General features: G+C 45.0%; 1 long non-coding RNA gene across 3 annotated transcripts in view; it reads left to right on the top strand.

Annotated features, from left to right (window-relative positions):
• The first annotated feature begins 13,832 nt into the window (after positions 1–13,832).
• The window catches only part of LOC131821347 (uncharacterized), a 240,401-nt gene continuing 229,969 nt past the window's right edge, over positions 13,833–24,264 (top strand). For 2 of the 3 annotated variants that reach the window (XR_009349883.1, XR_009349884.1), the window contains exon 1: positions 13,833–13,994. This is a non-coding gene — a long non-coding RNA (uncharacterized LOC131821347). The other variant, XR_009349885.1, reaches the window with a different exon arrangement.

Here is a 24,264-nt window from a genome sequence, read left to right as displayed (position 1 = left end):
GCCATCCAGGCACCCTCTTGCCTTTTTTTTTTTTAAAGGATAGAATTTTCTGAACTTGCTGTATAGTAGTCCCCAAATACCCAGTGTTTCAAGCAGCCATTGAACCTTGCTTGAAGAACCACTTTTTGTTCAGCACTGTGATAGCAGCCAGTGGTATTCAGGAAAATAGAAGCCTTGGTTGCCTTGTTCCAAAAACTCACAGAGATAATATGTGGTAATTAGCAGCCTGGTGCCACGGTGTTCCCCAGGGCAGAGGAGAATACGTTCTGGTTCCTCTTCTACTTAGAGCTCCATTTAACTCTTTAATTCTCCAACATAATTAGCTGCCTTCTCGCTCTTTCCTGGCATCTGATCTCAAATCAGCCTTGAGGTCAAGACTGTTCTGGGGACATACACACACACTCACAAAATCCCACTGACATCATTGCCTCGAACTGAATTTGCCAGGGCGCTTCCTGCCTTTAGGAATTAAAATCGAGAGTATGTTCCTTGTAAAAAGGAGGTTCTGTTTTCAAGTCTTACACCTATAATTTTGATCCCAGGAAGCTGAAGGGCGGGGGCAAAGGAAAGAGGGTGTGTTGGTGAACAGGTCACTGCTGTGGGCAGCTAGGCTCAGTCCTACTGAGGATACTCTGAAAGCTTCTAGAGAATGTAACTCAGTGGGGGTGAAGAAGCTAGGGTATTTATGTACCAATTCCCAGCCCTCATTGTTTGTGAGTTACTCCTGGGGCTGTTAGCTCCCTAGCACTTCTGGCTTGCCCTGTATGGACAGAGAATGCCCCTGTGGCCAGATAAAGTTCTCAGGCAGAGAGACCCAGATACCTGAGGCTAAAATCTGCCAGTGTGCGTAGGAACTGTCCACCTAAACTGTGGATGACTTTAAGGTCGGCCAAAGGGATATTGGCAGGGCACCAACAGCTATACTGGTTGGCTGCACTAAGTTCCTAAAATGCCTCCTGCCATGAATTATTTCTTGCATTCAACATATATTTATAAAACTCCCAGTATTTTCCCAGCATGCACTTTGGCACAGTGATGTAACAGTGACTAAAACAGTTGCAAAGTCCTCCCTTAATAGCTTATTCTCGTGACTATTCTTAGGAGCGTTAAATTCTACTAATCTCAAAGGCGTATTAAATTTTCAATAATATATGCATTCATTGAATAATCTTTGATATTGTGCTAATTGGATAAAACATAGCACTCTCTTTGTTATCTCTCTTAGTCTAGAACAGAGTTTCAAAGAATGTTCCAGCTTGAAGTGTTCCTAAAGACAACTAAGGCATGCAGAGGTGAACCAACTTTCCCAAAGAAAGCAGGAGTAAGACCTCAGGCTTCTTCCTGTATTTCCGTAATAGCATCACCTTGACTGAGACTGGCTGGTTTTTGTTTGTTCGTTGTTGTTGTTGTTTAAGATTTTATTTTATTTATTTGACAGACAGAGATCACAAGTAGGCAGAGAGGCAGGCAGAGAGAGGAGGAAGCAGGCTCCCTGCCGAGCAGAGAGCCCGATGTGGGGCTCGATCCCAGGACCCTGAGACCAGGATCTGAGTCCAAGGCAGAGGCTTTAACCCACTGAGCCACCCATGTGCCCCCCTGTTTTGTTTTAAAGCAAAAGCCAAAAAGTGTTTTCTGAGTGCACCACTATATAAAGTAGCAAGAATGTAAATTGGTGCAAAGGTTTTGTAAAACAACTGGCAGCAAACATTAAGAGCTTCAGAAGTAAACATTCACGTTGGCATAGTAATTCAGCTTTTAGGGATTTATTCTAAGAAAATGGAAAATTGCAGAAGATGTATATGCGAGAAATACTCATTTAGTCAGTTAAAGACATGTTTTTAAAGACTGTATGGGGAAGATACAATATTTAGGGACAAGATATGGGTATAGAAGTTCATATACTGGAAGGTCTCATTTTCCTGAAAGATGCTCGCGTCAAATACAGCAAAGCAGCACTTATGTGTGGGCGGTGGGCCTGCATGAAATAGGTGTTCCATCTTCTACACGTGTGTTTTCTACAGCGGACATGTGTGATTTTTATAATCAGAGAAAAAGCCTAACAATTCTTCTGTCTGATCTTTCTTTTTTACCTCTCAGCATTTTGATAAGTGCTGGGGAGTATTCAGCAAATATTTATATGTGCTTTAGTCTTGGAAAAAAGAAATCACACTGTTTCAAACAAGACTCCAAATGTTCAGGAGCCTTGCAGCCATCGTGACCGTGACCGTGGAGAGGGTCCATTCTGACATGCCTTCCCCGGAGGTCCTGCTGCCCACCCTGCATCTTTATCTCCCGCCAGTCGAGCACTTCCGCTCTCCCCACGGACGTCCCATGGACATGGGTCCCTCGCCTGTGTCGTGCTCATAGATTCCTCCTTCGCGGCTTCTGTTCCTTCGTTCCCTTCCTCTCCATCTGCTGCTCCTTCATTGTATTCCTTTCATTTCTTCTTATAGAAGCAGAAGCCCAGGCTGCTGGTTTCCAGCCTTTCTCCCCACTCAGTTTCAGCAGCAGAGTCAGCAGAGTCAGAGTCAGGGGGGCGCTTCGTCTCTTACCTGCTGTGTCTTCCTTTAAGAAATGCCTTTGGGATTAGACGTTTACCATGAAGATGAAAGAAAATAAGCCGCCTTTTAAATACATCACCTTTGGACTTTCCAGAGATCTCTACTTTGCCAGACACCATGGGAGCCCATCCCCCCCCCCCCACGGTGGCAACACTTTCTGAAATGCGTGCTGTCTTCCAAAGCTACTGAAGGATACAAGCCCCCCTGCCTTTCCCCAAGCAAGGCTGTGGTTTTTATGTCCCAGGTTGCTACTGCGGGAGAATGTTGTGGTGTGAGAAAATACAAGCACTGAAAATGCACATAGCACTTGCTTTCCGTCCACTCTGAAGGGGCCATTAATCATTCTCCGTCCTCCTATATCCGCCCCCCACCCCGTCTTTATCACAGAGAAGCTGTTCTTGTCGTTTCTGAGGAGTATCTGTGGGTGGTGGCTAACCTTTGGCCTTGTCCATGTGGTCTGACAGGAATGCTCTAGAGTCTCCTAGCATCAGCCTGGAGAGTTCAAGGGCATCAGAGGAGGCCCCATGGCAAGGTGCAGCCAAGCAGAAGGAAGCAGAGATGGCGGGGTGGGAGCAGCCTGGGGCTGGCCCCCGAAGGCCTGGCGGGGATACCATTCTTCCTTCGAGAACGATTTGCTTGTTTTGTCCCTGGCTTAGCTGAATAGAGAATAGGGTCTAGGCACTGTGCATCAGACATCAAGCAGCATTCCTTTCCAGAAATGCATACTACTTATCTCGGTGCTACTATAGTTCAAGGCCAGGAGGGATACCATGTTGTATCTATCAGAGTGCAGTGCTGGAGACAGAAACCCTTTTAGGTATTAAATGCAAAGGTCTTGAATTCAGAGACTCAGGTGCTTACTGTATTGCTGGAAGGACTGGACAAACAGGAATGATTGCCAGAACATCCCAGAACTGACTAAGCCAGAGAAACTCTACCTCCCTCACGATCGGCAAGGTGGGCAATCAAAGGCTGCCGACGGAGCGCACCGTCTACACCCTGGGGAGTCAGCACGGTGCATCTTTTAACACCCACAGGGGCAAACTAAGCCTTGGAAATAAACTTCACAAATACTGCACATCTTTGCTCAAGGCAGAAAAGCAGCAAGAGGATGGTCTTTGCCTTCTGTGTGCCTCCATGCTGGTGAACGCTGTTCATGTACAGAAGCCTCACCGCAGGGTGGTCTGCGAAATACAGTACGGAGTTTTCTGCATTGAGTCATACAGTGAGGCATCGTGGAAGGAGATAGGACTGGATGCCGAATACCAACGGACTGTGTCCAACACACACACACACACACACACACACACACACACCACCCCCCCCCCCCACCTTATAAACGGCAGTGGCCTTAGAGCATGCACAGGGCCCACTTAGGGTTGGTGGAGTTTCAGCAGGGTCTGAGGCAAAAAACAAAACAGGTAAAACACAAAATATGGTAGAGTGTCTTCAGGGAAAAGAGAGTTCATCACAGAATTATTCCTGCTCTAGGGCGCCTGTGTGGCTTAGTCAGTTGGGCCTTTGCCTTTGGCTCAGGTCATGACGTTGGGGTCCTGGGATGGAGCCCCGCGTCGGGCTCCCTGCTCAGTGGGGAGCCTGCTTCTCTCTCCCTCTCTGTCCCTGCCCCTGCTTGTGCTCTCTCTTTCTCTCTCTGAAATAAATAAAATCATAAAAAAATGATCCCTGCTCTGAATTTTCGGACTATGCAGGAGATCAGGAGACTATCCCCTGGCTGGGAAAGGGGCTTGGGCTTGGGCATGTGGGGATTGCTGACCTTCATTCTTAAGTTCACACCGCATAATTATCATCTGGAATTTCAATTAGGTGACAGGTGGAGTGAATCAGAGGCAAAGGTTCAGTCCTCGGAAAGAGCTAGCAAGGAGGTCAGGCAGATTTCTGGCAGCTAAATTCCCTGGCACAAAAAGAACTGTAGAAAGGAGTTTAGGCAAAGGCATAGCAGGAACCACGAAGTCCTGACAAGATGCAAGCAGAATGAGCCCAGACTGGATGGACTTTTGGGGCCCAAGGAAGCAGATGCGGGACTGTGAGAGATCAGCTTATTAGCCCCACTTCCATATGCTATCTTGTATCCATGCCCTTTGCTTGTTAACTTTGCATCTTCTCTTATAAAAGGCAAAATGGACTTCCTTAGCAGTTGATTTTGGGTTTGGCCTTGAGACTTAGTTGGAACAATGAATGGGGAAAGAGGTAGCACAAGTCCAGTTTTGAAGCAAGCCTTAAAAGGCCTCACCTGTTTCTTTCCTCTCATGTTTTGCCATCTTTGTGGGGAAAGCTGCTTATTCAGCCGAGGCCCAAGAATGAGCCCACGTGAAAGGGAATCGGGCCCAGCCTATTGCAAGGAACCACTCCCATCTGGGTCCTATACAGCTTGAAAGAGGGCCTCCTAGCTGACCTCAAGCTAATTTGTTTTTTAAAGATTTTATGTATTACTTTATAATAAATAAGAGAGAGAGCACAAGCAGGGGGAGTGGCAGGCAGAGCAGGCAGAGGGAGAATCAGGCTCTCCCCACCGAGCCAGGGGCCCAGTGTAGGACTTGATCCCAGGACCCTGGGATCACGACCTGAGCTGAAGGCTGGCACTTAATGGGCTGAGCTCCCCAGACATCCCTCAAAGTAATTTATATGAGCTCCAGGCAATGTAAAGGTGTGGGAGAAATAAATGTTTACTGTGAACCCTGAAATTTTTGTGATTGATACCTAACTGATATACAGGGACTGTCACTGAATAACGGAGGATTATTATTTCCAGGTATTTCACTGAAGAGTCTTAAGAGAACATCTGCAAATTCCAGACTGGTGTCTTCAAGTTCTGAGGATGGTGGAATGACCCACTGTGTCTTGGTGACCTTTGGAGATAGCTGGCACAGAGCCCTCACGGGGCAGTGACTGACACCAAGTCACGGCTCTTTTCCAGGTAGGTTTTCCTGAGTGGCCACGCCCACAGAGATCTTCGTGTTCTCTACTCTCTGCACTTAAACTGCCTGTGTTTCTCCTTCTGCTCTCATCATAGGCCATCACACTTAGAGCGGCTTCGTTCCAAATCTTTCCAGATAAGTGGATCTACATCACTCTATTTTTATCTATGTGGTCATATCTGTATTTTGTCCATGGGGTCCTAATGAAGGATCTGGTCAAGCACCTTGCTGAGACCCACATGTATTATGTTTAAAGCAGTGGTTTTTGCGAATGTGTCACTTCTGGACCGTCTTCACAAGGTTTGTCCACTTCCATGTACAAAAAAAGAGGGTCGAGGGGGCTGAGAGACCGTCGGCAGGCTGGTGCCCGCATGCCTGGCTGTGACTCGTAAAGGACTATATAATGCTGAGAGAGGAGCCTTGGAGAGAGCTGTGTAGGGGAGAAGGAGAGGCTGGAGGAGGCAGAGGGCTAGGCTGGAATGAAAGCACTGTCCTGGCAAAGAAGGTGTTGAGAAGGAAGCCATTGGAGGGCTTTGCTAAGGACCAGGAGTGGGCACTGGCATGGGGTAGGGATGGGAGGCTGTGGGGGAGGGAGCAGAGTGAATGCCGAGGTCAAGACAGGGTGAAGGCCACGGGGTGGTGTAGAGGCCGGCAGGGTAAACGTTGGGCAAGTAAAGTCGATGGACTGTAATGGTGTCATGTAAACTTACCTTGTTTTCCATGAGAAGGGATCTGTGTTCCACACTGCAGGAAACTTTGGTGTAAATCAGCAGTCTTCCCAATCTTTTTTGCTTACATATCTCTTAAAAGAATTTTGAGAAACTACATACGCCTTCACACTTTTGAAGTTGAAACCTAAAATCTTTCGTAAGTTTAAATATTGTCACCCCAAAGGATGTAATAGCCAGTGCACCATAAATATTGGTATTTAAAAATAAAACTCTTATATGGCCCCTATAGAATAGTATCATTATGATAGGATAGCCATCATCATCCATTTTAGATGTGTAAGACAGGCTCTTTAACTGTCAGAAATTTTACATCATTTCTTTTACCCTTTGCCCACTTCTCCCACAGAATTTTATCCTGATGTCATGTATTTTTATGCTTGATGGCCTTTTATTGAACACTCTCTCAGATATCTCAGCGACAAAATGTGCATACGAATTTAAAATTTATTTTCTATAACTGTAAATAATAGTAATTATTAAATATAAGAAGAAGCATTTTATTAGAAACGCATCTCTTAATGAGTTGGATGGAGTAGGGAGGGCTGGTTATGATATCTCCAATAAAGGAAACTTGGCCCACACGTGTATCTTCAATTGGCCCTTCTCTTAGCATCTTGGGAGGTGTTTTTACACCCTAAGGCAATGTGCCTTGGTAAGGTTTGGAACCTTGGGTACCCAGACTTCTATGTTCCACGTGTACTAAGATGATGGTGATGTAGCTGATATTGTGGTAAATTGAAGATGCACTTTGTCTATTTCCTGGGTCCCCAGAAGCCCCCAGATCTTTGTGTGACTCCGGGGCAGGGGAAGGAACCTGATAATGTCTAAGACTAGACTTCCTACAAACATGACAGAATGGGTACTTAGAGCCCGATTTACTTTGATTCAAAGAATACAAGGAAAAGAAGCATTTCTGGTATAGTTGAATTCCTGACATTGAGATTCATGCCTGCTCCGTGAGAAGAGAGGGGAGAGAGTGTTGGATTGTGTGATCATCAAGGGTGAGGTCAGCTACCTGTTGTTACCATCACTTAGCAACTGGATGACCTGGGCAACTGGTCATGTGCATCTCATTGTCCATGTGTACAATGGGGTTGAAATCAGTCTTATGCATACTCCTGTGGTATTGTGAGGCTCATACGAGATCAAATGACGCTTGTGACATCATTTTGTAAACCATCAAGAACCCTTTCTTATCTTTATTTGTAAACTTGTTATTTGGAAATAATGATAGATTCACGGCTAGTTGCAAATACATGTACTGGAAAGTCCTATGCAGCCTACATTCTCCCTCCATCATCCATGCTCAACTATAGCACAGCATCAAAACCAGAACTTATTCTGATACCGCAGGTTATAGGTTATATTCGTGTGTGTGTGTGTGTGTGTGTAGCTTTGTGTAATTACCATCACAATACATCTTCCATCATCACTAGGCTTTCTCATGCTACCTCTTTATGGCCACAAACCCCTCCTTTACAATCCCTAACCCCTGGCAACCACTCTAGTCTTTATCTCTATTGTTCTGTTATTTGGAGAATGTTATAGACATCAAACCGTGGTATGTAGTCTTTTGAGATTGGCTTTTTCCCTTCGCATAATTCCCTTGAGGTCCGTCTAAGTTGTTAACTGTATCCAACAGTTGATTCCTTTGTACAATATGAATATGAGCTGCTGTGAATATTTGCGTACAGATTTTTAAAAAGATGTTATTTATTTATTTGACAGAGACCACAAGTAGGCAGAGAGGCAGGCAGAGAGAGGAGGAAATAGGCTCCCTGCTGAGCACAGAGCCTGATGTGGGGCTCAATCCCAGGACCCTGAGACCATAACCTGAGTCGAAGGCAGAGGCTTTAACCCACTGAGCCACACCCTGAGACCATAACCTGAGTCGAAGGCAGAGGCTTTAACCCACTGAGCCACCCAGGCGCCCCTGTGGACAGATTTTTGAGTAAACATGACTTTGAGTTTCCATTTCTTCAGGATATGGACTATTGTGGGTTGTATGGTAAATGCCTATCTATATTTACAAGAAACTTCCAAGCTGTCTTGCATTTTCCATTTCTAACAATAATGTACAAATGCTCAGTTTTCTTTGTACCTCACCAGCATTTAGTGTTTTCACCATCTTTTATTTTCAGCATTCTGATAGATGCTCAATGATATCTCATTGTGGTTTTAGTTTACATTTCTCTAGCAGCTAATGATGTTGAACATCCTTACATGTGCTTATATGTCACATGTAAATCCTCTTTGGTGAAATGTGTGGTTATGTCTCTTGCCTATTTTCTAATTGAGTTGTTTGTTTTTTTAATGTTGAACTGTGGAAGTTCTTTATATATTTTAGATATAAATCTTTCGTTGGGTCTGTGGTTTGCAAATATTTCCTCCCAATAAGCAGTTTGTGTTTTTACCCTTTAAAAAAAAAAGATTTATTTATTTATTTGAGAGAGAGAGAGAGAGTGCGTGTGCACATGCACGTGCGTGGGGTGAGGGGCAGAGGGTGAGAATCTCCAAGTAGACTCCCTGGTGAGTGACAAGCCAGATGTAGGGCTCAATCCCACGACCCATGACATCATGACCTGAGCCAAAACCAAGAGCTGGACGCTCAACTAACTGAGCCAGCCAAGTGTCCCCTTTTATCCTTTTAACCGTCTTTCACAGAGCAAAAGTTTTTAATTTTATGAGGTCCAATTTATACATTTTCTTTCCCTCAGTTTTAAGCAGGCTCCTCACTGAGCAAGGAGCCCGATGCGGGGCTTGGTCCCAGGACCCTGGGATCATGACCTGAACCGAAGGCAGATGCCCAACCAACTGAGCCAACCAGGAGCCCCAATATACATTTTTTGTTTCATGGATTGTGCTTTTGTTGCCAAGTGTGCAAACTCTTTGCCTAGGCCTGGATCCCTAAGATTTTCTAATTTTTTTCTGAAAGTTTTATCGCTTTATTTTTTACATTTAAGTCCATGATCCATTTTGAGTTAATTTTTGTCTATGGTGTGAAACTTTGGTTGAGTTTTATTTCTTTTCTGCCTGTGGTTGTCTAATTTCTCTAACATGATGTGTTGAAAAGTCTATCTTTTCTTCATTGCATTGCTTTTGCACCTTTGTCAGAAATCAGTTGGCACGTTTGTATGGCTCTGTTTCTGGGTTTTCTTTTTTGTTCTTTTGATCTATGTGTCTATCCCTCTGCCAGTGTCATGCTGTCTTGATTAGTGATATAGGAAGTCTTTATATCAGATACAGTGATTCCTCCCATTTTATTCCTTTTGAAAATTGTTTTAGCTATTCAAGGTCCTTTGCCTTTTCATATAAATTTTATAATAGTCTTATCTATGTCTATTAAAAAAAACCTTGCTGGGATTTTGATTGCAATTGCACTGAGACTACAAATTTCAGTTTGGGGGAAGTTTACATCTTTACTGTGTTTAGTATTCAAATCTATGAGCATGATGTGTCTCCATTTATTTAGGTCTTCTTTGATTTTTTTATCAGTGTTTTTTATTTTCAGGATACAAGTCCTGAACATGTTTTTCGAAGATTATACTTAAGTATTTCATTTTTTGGGTTGTTGTGAATGTAAATGGTATTGAGTTTTAAATTTTGGTTTCTGTATATTTATTGTTAGTTGATATAAATGGTATGATTATTTCCGTGTGTTTATCCTATATGTGCAACCTTGTTGAATTAATTAATTCTGGGATTTTTTTTTTGTAGACTCCTTGGAATTTCCTGTTTACATAAACATGTCATTTGCCAACTGACATTATTTTTTTCTCTTTCTTTCCAAACTGTGTGCAACTTATTTCCTTTCCACAATAAGGCTATTGTGCTTACCAGGACTCCCAGTACTATGTTGAATGAGAATGGTGAGAATGGACATCCTTTTCATAGAGGAAAAGTATTCAGTCTTTCACCGTTAAGTATGATGTTAGTTGCAGGATTTTTGTAGATGTGCTTTATCAAGTTGAGGACCTTTTCCTCTATTCCTAGTTGTTTGACCTTTTAAAACAATCATGAATGGGAGTCTTCAAGAAGTTTTAAAATGGGGTGCCTGGGTGGCTCAGTGGGTTAAGCCGCTGCCTTCGGCTCAGGTCATGATCCCAGGGTCCTGGGATCGAGTCCCGCATCGGGCTCTCTGCTTATCAGGGAGCCTGCTTCCCCCCCCCCCCTCTCTGTCTGCCTCTCCATCTACTTGTGATTTCTCTCTGTCAAATAAATAAATAAATAAATAAGAAGTTTTAAAATTTTGTTATTTTCTTTCAATATTTTTAAATAATACTTTTAGAGGCCACTTTTAGGCAACCAGTGTTGCCTAAACAGCAGAAGGTAGAAAGACCCATAGTGACCCCCTGCCTGAATCCAGACAGACCCAATCAGGTGACCTACCTCAAAATATCTGTAGGCCCTAACTAGTCCGTCGGCTACTTATAGCTAGGCACATTTACCAGAAAAGGGAGAATTCCATATGTCGCCATACTTCTCTGTCTTCCTCCTTTAAAAACAGCCCTCACTCACTGGCTCACTGCAGACAGCCTCCCCTCTGCTGTCCTGCCTGCCGCTCCCTTGCAGTGTATTTAGTAAACTTCTATCTCCTTTGCTCTACCTCAGGTGAATCCTGTCGCCTCCTGCACCACTGGCTTCTATCATTGTTGTTTCACATTTGGGGCCCCCATCCAATTGGACAGATACCCCATTTAGATACCACAATACTTAATTGAGATCCTGGCTCTTTGTGAAGTTCTAATATGAGGACATGTTATTCTGTCAAGTCTGTCCCTCCTGGGTGGGTAGGAGGACCCAGCTGAGGGTAGGATATTTTGTTGGGTGGGACTGAGGAAAATGGAGGGAAGAGATCTTGGGGCCCTGCCAAGGGGCGCTGTTACCAAGTTCTCCAACCAAAAACCATGGTGCTGAGAAAGTTATTAGTTTCCTGTTGCTGCTATAACAAATTACCACAAATTTAGTGGCTTAACAAAAATTTATTCTCTTGCAGCTCTGGACTAAAATCAAGGTGTTTCTAGGGTTGTGTTCCTTCTGGAGGATTCAGGGGAGAATCCATTTCCTTGCCTTTTCCAGGTTCTAGAAGCTGCCTACATTCCTTGGCTATGTTCCTCCATCTCTGAAGCACACCACTCCATCCTCTGGTTCCATGACTACATTTCCTTTTTTCCTTTTGACCTTAACTCTGCCACCTCCTTCTTATAAGGATCCTTGTGATTTCATTGGGCCCACCTGGATAATCTAGGATAATCTCCGTAAGATCCTTAATTTAGGGTGGCTCAGTCGGTTAAGTTACTGAGTTCAGCTCAGGTCATGATTTCAAGGTTGTTGGATTGAGCCCAGCCTTGGGCTCCCTGCTCAGCAGGGAGTCTGCAGGAGATTCTCTCTCCCTCTGCCCCCTCCCCGCTGCGCTTGTGTGCTTTGTGTGCTCGCTCAATAAATAAATAAATGAATCTTTTTAAAAAGATCCTTTTTAAAACTTAAATTCAATTACCCAGCACATCATTAGTTTCAGATGTAGTGTTCAATGGTTCATCAGTTTTTTTAAAAAGATCTTTAATCACATCAGCAAAGTCCCTTCTGCCATGTAAAGTAACGTGGTCACAGGTTCCAGGCATTAGGATGTGGACAGCTTTTGAGGGAGGAGGCCTTACTCAGCCTAACAGAGAGGGTGACTGTGGACGTGAGGAAGAGGTATTCTAAAGAGAAGGGTATGGAGTGAAACAGACTGTGGTTTGAATCCCCCATCCAGCTTTATAGGCAGGGTTACGTCCACTGAATTTTTTAATCTGCATAAGTTTTTCTTCATCTGCAAAACTGTAACCTCTGCTGTGGTAGAGATGACAGGTGCCCATCAGAAATGTATACGACCCTCCCAGAGTATGCCGTTGTGAGTATGAAGCAGCTTTGCAGTCAAGGACTACATTTCCCAGTACCATTTGCATCTAGGTGAGGCCCATGTGACTACCAGTGCAATGTGAGCGGAAGTGCTGTGTTTCACTTCCTGGCTGAGCTACTGGTTGTCCATGCTCTCCTCTCTCACCTGCTGTCTTCATGTTGACTCCCAGGTGACCATGGAAGCCTAGTGATGAAGATGATAAAACTTCCATTAGCTTGGGTTCCTCCATAACTTCATGGGGGAGAGTCTGTCCTTCTGTCACTGCCAAAATGGACAACTGTCTGGGACTATAATGTGGGCCAAAACCAGATTGTATTAAGCTACTGAAATTTTAGGTTTATTCATTACAACAGCTAGGATTGTCTTCAGCAATACATCTACCTTGCAGGCTATTAGTATCCCCTGGGACTGTAAAGTGAAACAATGTGTGTAAAGCCCATGTTAAGGAACGAAGGAACTCAGGGATTGGATGCCTAGAGCAGTGGTTCTTACCCCAGAGCATGCATCAGAATCCTGGAGGGCTTGTTAAAAATACAGATGCAAGACCTTACTTCAAGAGGGTGTTGATTTTGGGGTGGGCCTCCTGGCACCCTGAACATCTCCTTAGGTCTCTTTCTCTTGCCTGTCTTTTCTGCTTGGCTGTGCCTTCCAGGAGGGCAGGCGCCGGGTCTAACTTGTCGGTGGCTCCAATCCCAGAAGTAGCATAGTATGTGACAAGTAATCGTCCCCCAACCAGGTTGGCAGTCTTCAGCTGCAAGAACTGAGTTAGAATCCGTAGGCTGCAGTTAAAGGGTTTGATGATTTCTTTGTTCCTAAATAGCTTTGACTGGGGTTCTTTGTTCCTTCATGATCCTGTTAAAGTAAGGAGATGGCACAGCAGTAAAAGCCTGAGCTGTTGTCTGCCAAGGAGATTTTCACTTTGTACTTTTGCTGGTATCTCTTTGGAAGAGCTCCTGGGGTTGACGAACTAGTTTGCGTGCCAGAAAGTTTATCTTTTCCCCTACTGGGAAAAATATAGTTTGCCTTTGCATTTTGGGGGTTTAATCTCTGAATGACCACATTCACTTGATCATGCTGGAGGATTGCATTTCAGAGAGCTGCTGTCCTTTTGCAAAAGTGCACAGACTGTATTTGCGCTCGCAGGACTTCCCCGCAGAACGGCAGGCACAGGGTCCCCAGCAACTGGCAGTCACTTCTCTGGGGCTCTCCCCATGCCAAGGCAGAGGAGGAGGTAGCGTTCTCTTGCCATGAGGGGACTTGTGGGCGGGGGGGGGGGAAGGGTGGGTGGTAAAGTTGAGGCTCTAGGAGCAGCCGTTAAAAAGCAAATGTTATCTAGGAAAGGGGAGAGGGGTTGAAAGTGACAGTTCTGTATACTTGGCAGTTCTGCCTGGGGCGGCCTCTGAACTCTCTCTCTTTGAAGGAAGAAGTTTGGCATTAGCAGTTCTGGAGTCTTCGTGATTTTAGGAGCTGAAAGCTGCCTGGGGGCCCGGAGGGTGGCAGTTGAGGGCAGGAGCACCGTTTCAGCCGGCCTGGTGTCCATGGCACTGGTGTGGGGCTGCCCGAGGCCCGGGAGGCGGCTGGACGAGGATGCCTTTGGGACAGTCTGTCCTTGTGCCCAGGCCCTCCCAGAATTCTGACAACACAGATCCCCGCCCACTTGGGTCGGCTGTAGAGGCCTGAGCTATATCCAGTTTCAATTTCTTGGGTTAATTTATACTCCACTATAAACAAACTCTTGTAACAGCTAAGAACCGGAAAGGATAAAGAAGCTGTTTTTCCATTGCGGTCTCTTTCTTCTGATTGGTCGTGAAGCGAGTTTTTCAAGAACAGAGACCCCAGATTTTGCCCACAGGGGATCTGGAAGGTGGGTATTGGGGAGGACGTGCTGGGTCATTCATCAGGAACCCCTCCATGCTTGGCTCTGTGCTTGGGGGCCTTCACTTGTATTGAAGCAGGGAAAGGGGAGAGTTATGCACCCCCCCACCCTCGACCTGGAGTTTAACCATAACTCACAGCGTGGTGCAATGTGGGAAAATAAACAGGGCAGTGGCCTTCCTAGACCTCTCAAACTCGAGTGACTTGCCTAAATCTCCTCGGTAAGCCTGTGTTTCAGTATCAAGCTATTTTCTAACTGAGGTTTTTAATTTTACTTTGGGTTTTCAGGGAGATGTGCTGTTGTATGGGGTAGTGTTGCGGAAGCTCTTTCCCCGCCCCCATTTCAAATTGTAGCTCATGGAACGTTATTTGGGACCCTGTACAATTTTTACTCGTTAACCTCATCTAAATTAGCCAAAAGAAGATGATCCCGGATCTTCTCCACCCCTCTGTGTTTTGTTTTTATTTTCTTGTTTGCATACTGAAACTTGTAGAATTGGTTTTGTAGAATTGGTTTTCCAGTAGCTCTGGGTTTTGAGTACTAGGCCTGCCAGTGATTTGGTTCATTTCTTTATGTCACCATGTCTGTCCGCCATTGTCTTGAAATTGGAGGGGATTTGCGTCTCAAAAGCTCATAGTGAGTTTTCTGTGTTTTAATTTCAGGCTCTTTCTTCCAGACATGGTAGTAAAATGAGAGGAGCCCTCGTGATTTTTAGTATGTATGTGTATAAATTCTGTGTTTATGATTGTTGAGAGATTACCTTTAAACTTTCTCTTTTAGTCTCTAGTTCAATGTAGTTTATAAATGGCTGCTATGGATTTATCACTTTAAAAAAATCAGGTTTGAGCTGAGGTTATTTTTCAGCTTTATTGAGGTATAATTGACAAAATTGTATCATGTTTAAAGTGTACATCAGGATGATTTGATGTATGCATACATTGTGAAAGGGTCCCCCCTCGCTTTGTTAATTACTGTAACCATCAACTCACATATTTATCTCTTTAAATGTTTTTTTGTGAGAACATTTAAGTCTCGTCTCTAATTCCGATCATGCAATACAGTGTTACCAACTATAATAACCAATGCTGTACATTAGATTCTCGGATCTTGTTCATTTTTTTAAAAGATTTTTTATTTATTTGACAGAGATCACAAGTAGGCAGAGATTGGGAGTGGGGGGAAGCAGGCTCCCAGTCAAGCAGGGAGCCCGATGCGGGACTTGATCCCAGGACCCTGAGATCATGACCTGAGCTGAAGGCAGAGGCTTAACCCACTGAGCCACCCAGTCTTCCCGATCTTGTTCATTTTTATAGCTGAAAGTTCGTACCCTTTTAAACCAACCTCTCCCTATTTCTCCTACTCCCAACTCATGGCAACCATGTGTATACTGTCTTGTGAGTTTGACTTTTTTTTCAATTCTACATGTAAGTGATATCATGCAGTATTTATTTGTCTTTTTCTGACTTATTTCACTTACCAAATGTTCTCAAGGTCCATCCATGTTGTCACAAAGGGCAGCATTTCCTTCTTTCTCATGGCTGAATAATACTCCAATTTTAGGTGTTTCATATGTACATTATGTATGTATGTTATATATAATATGTATAATACACATACCACATCTTTTTTTTCTTTGTGCTGAAAACTTCTTTATTTAGTACCTCCAATGTGCAAAGGACAGTACTAGGTGTTACGAAGTTTCAGAGAAGAAAAACACAAGCTTAAGAAGCTCACAATATAGTAATTATGTGACTTTAATAATAACTAATAATAACAATACCACCTAATACTTCTGAACATTAAAAATGCCAATATACTAAAAAATCATTGAATTGTGCACCTAAAAATATGTGCCGGGCATTTCACATATATTGCTTCTCTTTGTATCTCTTTTTAAATCTATTCATATCTTTTTAAAAAATTTAGATATAATCGACATGCAACATTATATTAGATTCAGGTGTATAAAATAATGATTGGAAATTTGTATATTTTATGAAATGATCACCACAATAAATTTGGCTGATATCCATCACCATGCATACTTAAAAAACTTCTTTTTTCCTTGTGATGAAAACTTCAAGGTCTACTCTCTCAGTAACTTTCAAGGATACAATGTGGTATTATTAACTATGGTTCTCATGCTCTATATTTCATCCCCATGGCTTATTTATTGTATGGCTGGGATGCCACATCTTTTTAAACCCATTTATCCATTGAGAGACCCTTAGGGGGCTGAGATTATTTTTTTTTAAGGTTTATTTATTGGACAGAGAGAGACAGAGATCACAAGTAGGCAGAGAGGCAGGCAGAGAGAAAGGGGGATGCAGGCTCCCTGCTGAGCAGAGAGTCCGATGTGGAGCTCGATCCCAGGACCCTGAGATCATGACCCAAGCCAAAGGCAGAGGCTTAACCCACTGAGCCACCCTGGCACCCCTGAGATTATTTTTAATTCTAGACTTCATGTTGGTAGCAAATTGTCAAAGGGATAGTTTCCTATGGGAGCACTGAATGTACATTGCAGTTTTTACAAAATCCAGGAACAAGGTGGAAGAGTCTAGGGCAGTGTGTGCCTGTTCTGCCTCGGGCTCATTATTCCCACCCAACACACCCATCCCCCACTTGTAGATAAAGACCAGTCATGGTCTATTTGCAATCCCTTTTCTGGGTTCCTTTTCACCCGTTTCTGATTTTGCCAGACCTGCAACTTGACACAGGCCCTGACCCTTCTTGGAGTTTCCCTCCCGATTCCTACCCCCTATGTCATCTGCTGTGGTAGGAAACAGAGCCTGGGTCTAGTTCCTCATGTCAGGCCTGCCCCAGTCTCTTGGCTAGTGCCTCAGTTAATGCAGGACAGGGACATAGCTCTTCTCAGGAAGGAATAAGCTGCTAGGGGAATTTTGGGTCACCAGAGCCTGGGCTACTGGAAGGCAGACCCTTATTCCTGTGGCCAAGTCTCAAGGGACTATGAAGATAACCCATTTTGGGGGCCAGAACAGTCAGGGAGGGGGCCTGAGCCATATCTGGCTGAGGAAGAGGGCCTCAGAGCCGGGAGGTACCTGATTTCATTGTAAATAAAACTTCAGGGCAAGCATATACTTCAAAAATAAATAAATAAGTAAAATATTTAAAGGGGCAGCTGGTTGGCTCAGTCAGTGGAGCATGTGACTCTTGATCTTGGGGTTATGAGTTCGAGCCCCATCTTGGGTGTGCGCCTATGTTAAAAAATAAATATGATTTTTTTTTTTAAACGAAGGCTTTAGGGCAGTGTGAACAAACTATTATACTTGATGATGGAGGTAAACTGGGGCAGAGAGGATGTTTTTATACAGTAACTGCCCCCAGCTAGGGGTTTTGTAAAGGGTGTTGAATTGACCTAGAGATATATAATTTAAGAACATGTTAATTTTTGGCAGACTAACACTTCATTAGAAAAGGACATTCTATGACCTTGTTACTCAAAGGAAGGTTCATGAGAAGTATAGACCTCTCCTGGGAGCTTGTTAGAAAATGCAATCTTGGACCACGCCCGGAGCGCTACAGGAGTCCCCAGCTGACTCACATGCACATAAAAGTTTGGGGGTTACCTCTCCCTCTCCCTGTTCCACAGTCCCACGTCCACCTCTCCCCTCCTCTGCCCCCTCCCCCCTCCCCCCTCTTTTTTGTTTTCGAAAAACTTTTTATTTGGAAATAATTAGAGATTTATAGGAATTTACGAAGCTAGTATAGACATTAGATTCTTCCCTGTTTCCCCCAGTGGTTACAACTTACATAATTGTGGCGCTGCATCACTTCTCCCCAAGACTGCAAAAGCATTAAGCTTACTTACCGAAAGCTGGTACACCTATTGGTGCTTACTCGGGTTGTGGGCCACTGTCATGCCTTGTTCTGCCTGGCAGGGTTCTGTAGGGTAAAGGAGATGGTGCTGCCAGGTGCAAGGGGAGACAGCATCGCTAGCAGAGTGGTGGGTGCTGGTGCTGTGCAGTCGTTCCTTTGTGCATTCTATCATGGAGCTTCAAATGGTCAGTGCCAAGAGGGGAGTCACGGCGTGGGACATAGCAGCTGGAGCTGGAGAGGCGGGGAGGCCAGGCCAGTCCTTGGATCCTGGATGAGCATAAATGAGGAGAGCTCAGTTTGAGTGTGAGAGAAACGACGTCCTTGGCACATCTGGAATCAACATTGACATGAATGGAGATGGGGAAGCAGTTGACAGGGCCATCCCGGTAAATCTGAGTATAGAGTTTCGTGTTTTACATGGATTCTCTTTGGAAGGCTCTGAAGGCTCTGATCTGAGGTATCTTCAGGTCATGGAGTGATGCCCTCGGAGAGCCTGTGTCCTTAGCATCTCTGCTTGTGTTTGTCACTTAGAGGAACCCAACACCAGCGCTCGCGTGGACGGCCCACCCTGAGCCTGGCTGGGGAAAGCAAGCCCCGCCGTGCCTCGGGCCCTCCCCACCCTGCCGCCGAGGGGGCCTGGTCGGGAGGGTGGTCTGCGGGGACGGGCCGCGCCTGGCGTCTCTGGGCAGCTCGTGTGGTGCCGTCTCTTTGTACAAAACATTTTTCAGAAATTCTTTTCAGTAAGATGCAGAGTCCTCTCCAACTTTTCAACCTGATGTGATAAAATAATTTGATTTTGTTCTAGATTTCCTGTAGCTGTGAATTGTTTAAACGTGTCCGATTCAGGATAAAACGTAAACACGTGCTGTTAATGATTTCTTGTGGATTTTACTGTTTTGCCTTCGAATAAAAACTTTTTTTAAAGACCTTAAAAAAAAAAAAAAGTTCTAGGCCTTAGAGGCCTAGAACTCTGAACCTGGCCTTGTCACTCAATTAAAACAAGGTGCGTTTGTGAAGAGAGTCTGGGTTTGATGGGCCATAGTTGGTGGCAGCTTGAAAAACCAGGAGAGGCGTGAGCTCAACAGAGTCAGGTAGAAACAGAGGCATGAAGACAGAAGGCCACACAGCACTGAGGACAAGGCAAGGGACGTTGGGTCAAAAACCTGACTGAGTCCAACGTGAGCAGGGCCAAAGGCAGAAAGAAAGGCTGCTTGCGTCCGGTTCCAGGACACACAGGAGCAGGCACAGCTGGTGGAAGCTGAGTTACGGGGAGCCCAGAAGCAAATGGACAAGGGCCGAGTTCCTGGCCCGCCTTGCATCAGCGGCCTTGTACCCTCAGAGTGCTAGGGATCACCAAACTCCTGGGAGGGAATAAGGCGCCCGAGCGTGCTGAGCTTAGAAAGCTAACTATGCACTGGGGGTGACATCCATGTCACACACCATCACACTGTGTCTCTCCTCTGATTCTGAAAGCCACGTAGCTTGTTACCTTGCTCCTCAAAGTACAGGGAGCAGCAGCGCCAGCCCCACCTGGCAGCCCGTGAGACATGCAGGCTCCCAGCTTCCGCCCGGACCTGGTGCGTCGCAGGCTGTTGCAGCAGAAGCCTCCGGCTGCAGTAGCTTTGGTGCACTTCGGCCTCAGAGGAGTGCTGGCTAACAAGCCCGGAGGCATCCTTGAGACGGGAGATCGCCGTCCTATCTGTCAGCAGTTACCTGTCTCTGCAACAGTCTGTTTCCTGGCTCCCAACAGTGACTTAGAGGGCCGGGGTTCTCAGCCCTGGCTGCCCATAAGAGTAACGTGAGGTGCTTCTTAAAATACAGATGCTGAGGGCCCCAGCTCGGGACATTTGAATCCGATGAGGAGCTGGGATGGCATTCTGATTCCATTGGTCTGGGCTGGGCCCCAGGCATCAAGAGTTTCCAAAGCTTCTCAGGTGATTCCAGTATGGAGCCTGCTGGAAACCTGGGAACTGGGAGAGGACAGATGAGGAGGCAGCAGAGGGCTCTCTCTGTGTGAAAGTGAGGCATGAAGGTTGCCGAGGCCTCAAAGAGGCTGGCAGTAAAAGGATCCTGCAGCTCAGGGGTCAGGCGTTCTGGGAAGAGGGCTCAGTGCTGAGCAGTCCTCAAATGGGAACACACCGCACCAACCCACCGGCCAAGGGGCTTGGGCCCTTGTTCCCCGTAAATGGCAGGTAATAGATTTGGGCCACATTGGTGTGGTATGAGGCATGAAAGGAAAGCCTTTTCTCTGAAGCAGGGGGGACCTGATCAGAACCGATTGGAAGACTGTCATTACTACTGTCACAAAAAAATTGGGGCATGGTCCAGAGGGGAGGCAGGGAAATGAGTTTGGAGACTCACTGCTGAGGTTCAGGCCAGCAATGATGGTGACTGGGCTAGGATGGTGGCCCAGGAGACCTGGATCGTGGGAAGGTCAGGGCCTTGCCCAGTCTACACCCTACCTTGCCTCCTTCCTCCCTGTAGTTTGCCTGGACCCCCGGCTGCTGTAGCCCAGGAAGGCCAGCAGACAATGTAAGTGAGTGGCCATCAGTACTCTGTGGCTAAGGAGGAGACCAGCCTCATGACTTGCCATCCAGCCTTGACCCGATGTCTTTCATGTATCTTTCTGTCTTGTTTTTGGCTTCCAACACACTGCATCTCAGCCTTTCCACATCAAATAAAGAAATACATGTATAGAAACTGCAAATTGTCCCCAGTATGCAACTCTCCTTTTCTTATGTAAAAAGAAAACTCTTGATTTTTAGTTAGGTACCTTTCCCAGCCTACCATAGATCTAAGTGTGGCCATATGAGTAAGTTCTGGCAAATGGGATAAGAATAGCCATGATGTGTCCTTCTTCCTACTTGCTAGAATGGGGTGAAGGTCCACCTTGGAGATGGATCAAAAGGAGAGCTGAAGCCTGGGTCCCATGATGACTTCTGTGTGAGTCAGAAATGAACTTCTGTCTTGTGTAAGCCAGTGTCTCCTTCCCATGCTGTTGAACGTATTTCTTCCCTAACAGAGCTCTAGTCATGCCATAACTCTTTCTGAGTGCCTGTATGTGCCGGACACTTTTACATGTTTGAGACCACAACACACTAAAGCCTGGAGGTAGACCGTTGTCACCACCATATATATTTTTTAAAAGATTTTATTTATTTATTTGACAGAGAGAGATTACAAGTAGGCAGAGAGGCAGGCAGAGAAAGAGAGAGAGAGAGAGAGGAAAGCAGGCTCCCTGCTGAGCAGAGAGCCTGATGCGGGCCTCAATCCCAGGACCCTGAGATCATGACCTGAGCCGAAGGCAATGGCTTAACCCACTGAGCCACCCAGGCGCCCGTTGCCACCATATTTACATATGATGAGTTCGTCTCCGGTGTCAGTGAGAGGATCTGAGATTTTGTCCCAGTCCATATGATCCCAGATCTCCGGCTTTTCTGCATTAAGCCTTCCAGTGGTTGATACAAATTTAGGCATTCTGAGTTTTATTAAGGATGTACATTTGACCCTTAAACAACATGGGTTTGAATAGCACAGGTCAACGTATTTGTGGATTTTTTTACTGTACAGTACTGTAAAACATATTTTCCTTATGATTTTCTTAACATTTTCTTTTCTTTAGCTGACTTTAAGAGTACAGTAGTACATAGAACATAGAAAATATGTATTAATGGACTGTTTATGTTATTGATAAGGCTTCCAGGCACAGGTAGGCTATTAGTGATTAAGTTTTGGGGGAGTCAAAACTTACATGTGGATCAAGGGTCAACTGTAATACTGAGTAGATGCCAAATGGAAATCTGGGCTCCCAGAGGTAAGCCAGAGCAAGGCATCTCAAACTTGTAAGGACATAGGATTCTCTTGGGGATTATCCCACTTCTACATAAAAGCACAAAAGGCAAAAGAAAACAAAACAAAAATGTGTGTGCTCCATTATTTCTGCCCCTGATATTCGCCTGAACAGCCCACAGCTACTTTAATAATAAAATATTATTTTGTGTTATTACTATTACTTTACAGAATTTCCTAGCATGGGGTTAATTTGATTGGATTGGCATAGAGCAGGGGTTCTCAAAGTGTGGTCCAAGGACCAGAAGCATCAGCATCACCCGGGAACTTGTTAGAACTGCGGATTCTCAGGCCCCGCCTCAGAGCTGTGGAAGCAGAGACTCTAACGGTGGCGCCCAGGGATATGGAGGGTCTCCCCATGGGATTCTGATGCACACTCAAGTTTGAGAATACTGGTGTCAAAGAAAAAGGCTGGAAAGAGGCGGTTCCGTGATGGAATAAAAGCCTCCAGCTGGGAATGGGAAAACCTGCAGTCCAATGCCAGCTGTCTTAAATGGAGATGGAAGCACGAGCTTCACTAAATACTTCACGGAATTAAGCACATTGATATTTTTACCATATACACGTTGAGAACACAGACTCTAGAGCCTGGTCTGCGTTCAGATCCCAGCTCTGCAGTTACTAGCTCAGACAAGTTCTGCTAACATGGGGACGATGATTAGTATACCTACCTCATATTGTTACAAAGATTAAATGAGTTAACTTTTGTAAAGCAGATGGAAGCGTATCTGGTGTTAAGTTCATAGAAATGTTTGTTAAGTAACAAGAACAACAATATATGCAACACTTGGTCTGCACAGTGACTGCTCAGAAAATATCTTTAGTTTAAGAAAATGGAACCAACTGAGGTTATGGGGGAAAGGACAGTAAAAGGACCCCAAGGACTCAGTATTCCTGAAAGAGAGGAGGATGGAAATCGAGACCAAGAGAACCTCTCCCCACTTCCCACGTGAGCCCCATCCCCACCCCCAGCACGCCTATCCCAGGGTAACCTCTTGATGTGTAAGAGCTTTCTGCCCGCCATGGCGGGACTCAGCAGGCATTTGGTGGAAACAGTACCTTAGATGGCCCGACATCTCTGCAAAGTGTCCGTTCGGGTTCAAGAGTGGTGGGAACCTGGCCAGTGAGGCTGATGGCAGCCCTGCCACCCCTCCGGGGAGCCGAGTGGATCCACCAAAAGGAGGGACTGGTGTTATATAAAGTGTAACTCTTTTAACATTTTTTAATTTCTCATTTTACTATTATCTTTAATATTTTATTATTGTTTAAATACCTGTATTGAGATATACTTTGCATACCATAACATTCGCCCATTTTAAGTGTACAATTTAGTGGCATTTCAGTAAATTTACCAAGTTGTACCACCATCACCATAATCTGGTCCGGGAACGTTTCTAGAAGCCCCATGAGAGCCTTTGCACCCATCTACATTGCATCCGTCTTCTCACTCTCAGCCCCAGGCAACAACTCATCTACTTTTGTGTCTCTATTGAGTTGCCTTTTATGGACATTTGGTATAAATGGAGTGGCCTTTTGGCATCTGACTTTGTTTTCTTAGCATCATACTTTTGAGGTTCGTTCATGTAGTACCATGTATCCTCGCTTCATTCTTTTGTATTGCTGAGGAGCGTCATGTCGTCTGCCCGGGCCGCCTTCTCTCCGCTCACCAGCTGACGGACACTTGGGTTGTTTCCACATTTTAGCCCTTGGGAATAATATCTCTGTGAACATCTACATGAACACCGTTGTGTGACCATATGTTTTCATTTCCCTTGAGTGAATTTCTCTAGGAGTGAAACTGTTGGATGGTGGGGGTAAATTCAGCTTTCAAGTTTAAAGAAATTGCTGGACTGCTTTATACCTTGGCTGTACCATTTTACCATCTCACCAGCCATGGGACAGAGGTTTCAGTTTCTCCACATCCTTATCAGTGTTTGATAGTGTCTGGGTTTTTTTGATGATAGCCGTTTTAGCCGGTGTGAAATGATGTCTCATTGTGGAGTCGATTTGTGTTTTCCTGGTGACTGATCATGGTGAGCATCTTTTCATGTGCTTCTTGGCCATTCCTGTATCTTCTTTGTGAAAATGTCTATTGGTAGCTATAGAATTTTTGTGTTTGAAGCTGGACGTGAAATGGCTGGCACCTCACCCAGCCCCTGCGCGTGCAGACAGGAGGACTCTTTCCACACTGAGTCTGGATCTCTCAGACTGGTGCTAGGCTAGGGTTTCCAGGAGACTAGCTGTTGCATCAGTCACTTAAAACTCGTTCACCTAAGGATTAGGGAGCACTTCTATAAACTGCTGAACTAGAAGAATAATGTGGTGATTAAAATAAATGCTTGGGGGCGCCTGGGTGGCTCAGTGGGTTAAAGCCTCTGCCTTCAGCTCAGGTCATGATCTTAGGGTCCTGGGATCGAGCCCCACATGGGGGGGGGGGTCTCTGCTCAGCGGGGAGCCTGCTTCCCTTCCTCTCTCTCTGCCTGCCTCTCTGCCTACTTGTGATCTCTCTCTGTCAAATAAATAATAAAAATCTTCAAAATAAATGCTTGATTTTTTTCTGTGAATTATATTT

This window comes from Mustela lutreola, chromosome X, assembly GCF_030435805.1.
Source record: "Mustela lutreola isolate mMusLut2 chromosome X, mMusLut2.pri, whole genome shotgun sequence".
Taxonomy (NCBI): domain Eukaryota; kingdom Metazoa; phylum Chordata; class Mammalia; order Carnivora; family Mustelidae; genus Mustela; species Mustela lutreola.
The sequence above is the reverse complement of the archived record's forward strand: the minus strand, read 5'-3'. Positions and strand labels throughout refer to the sequence as shown.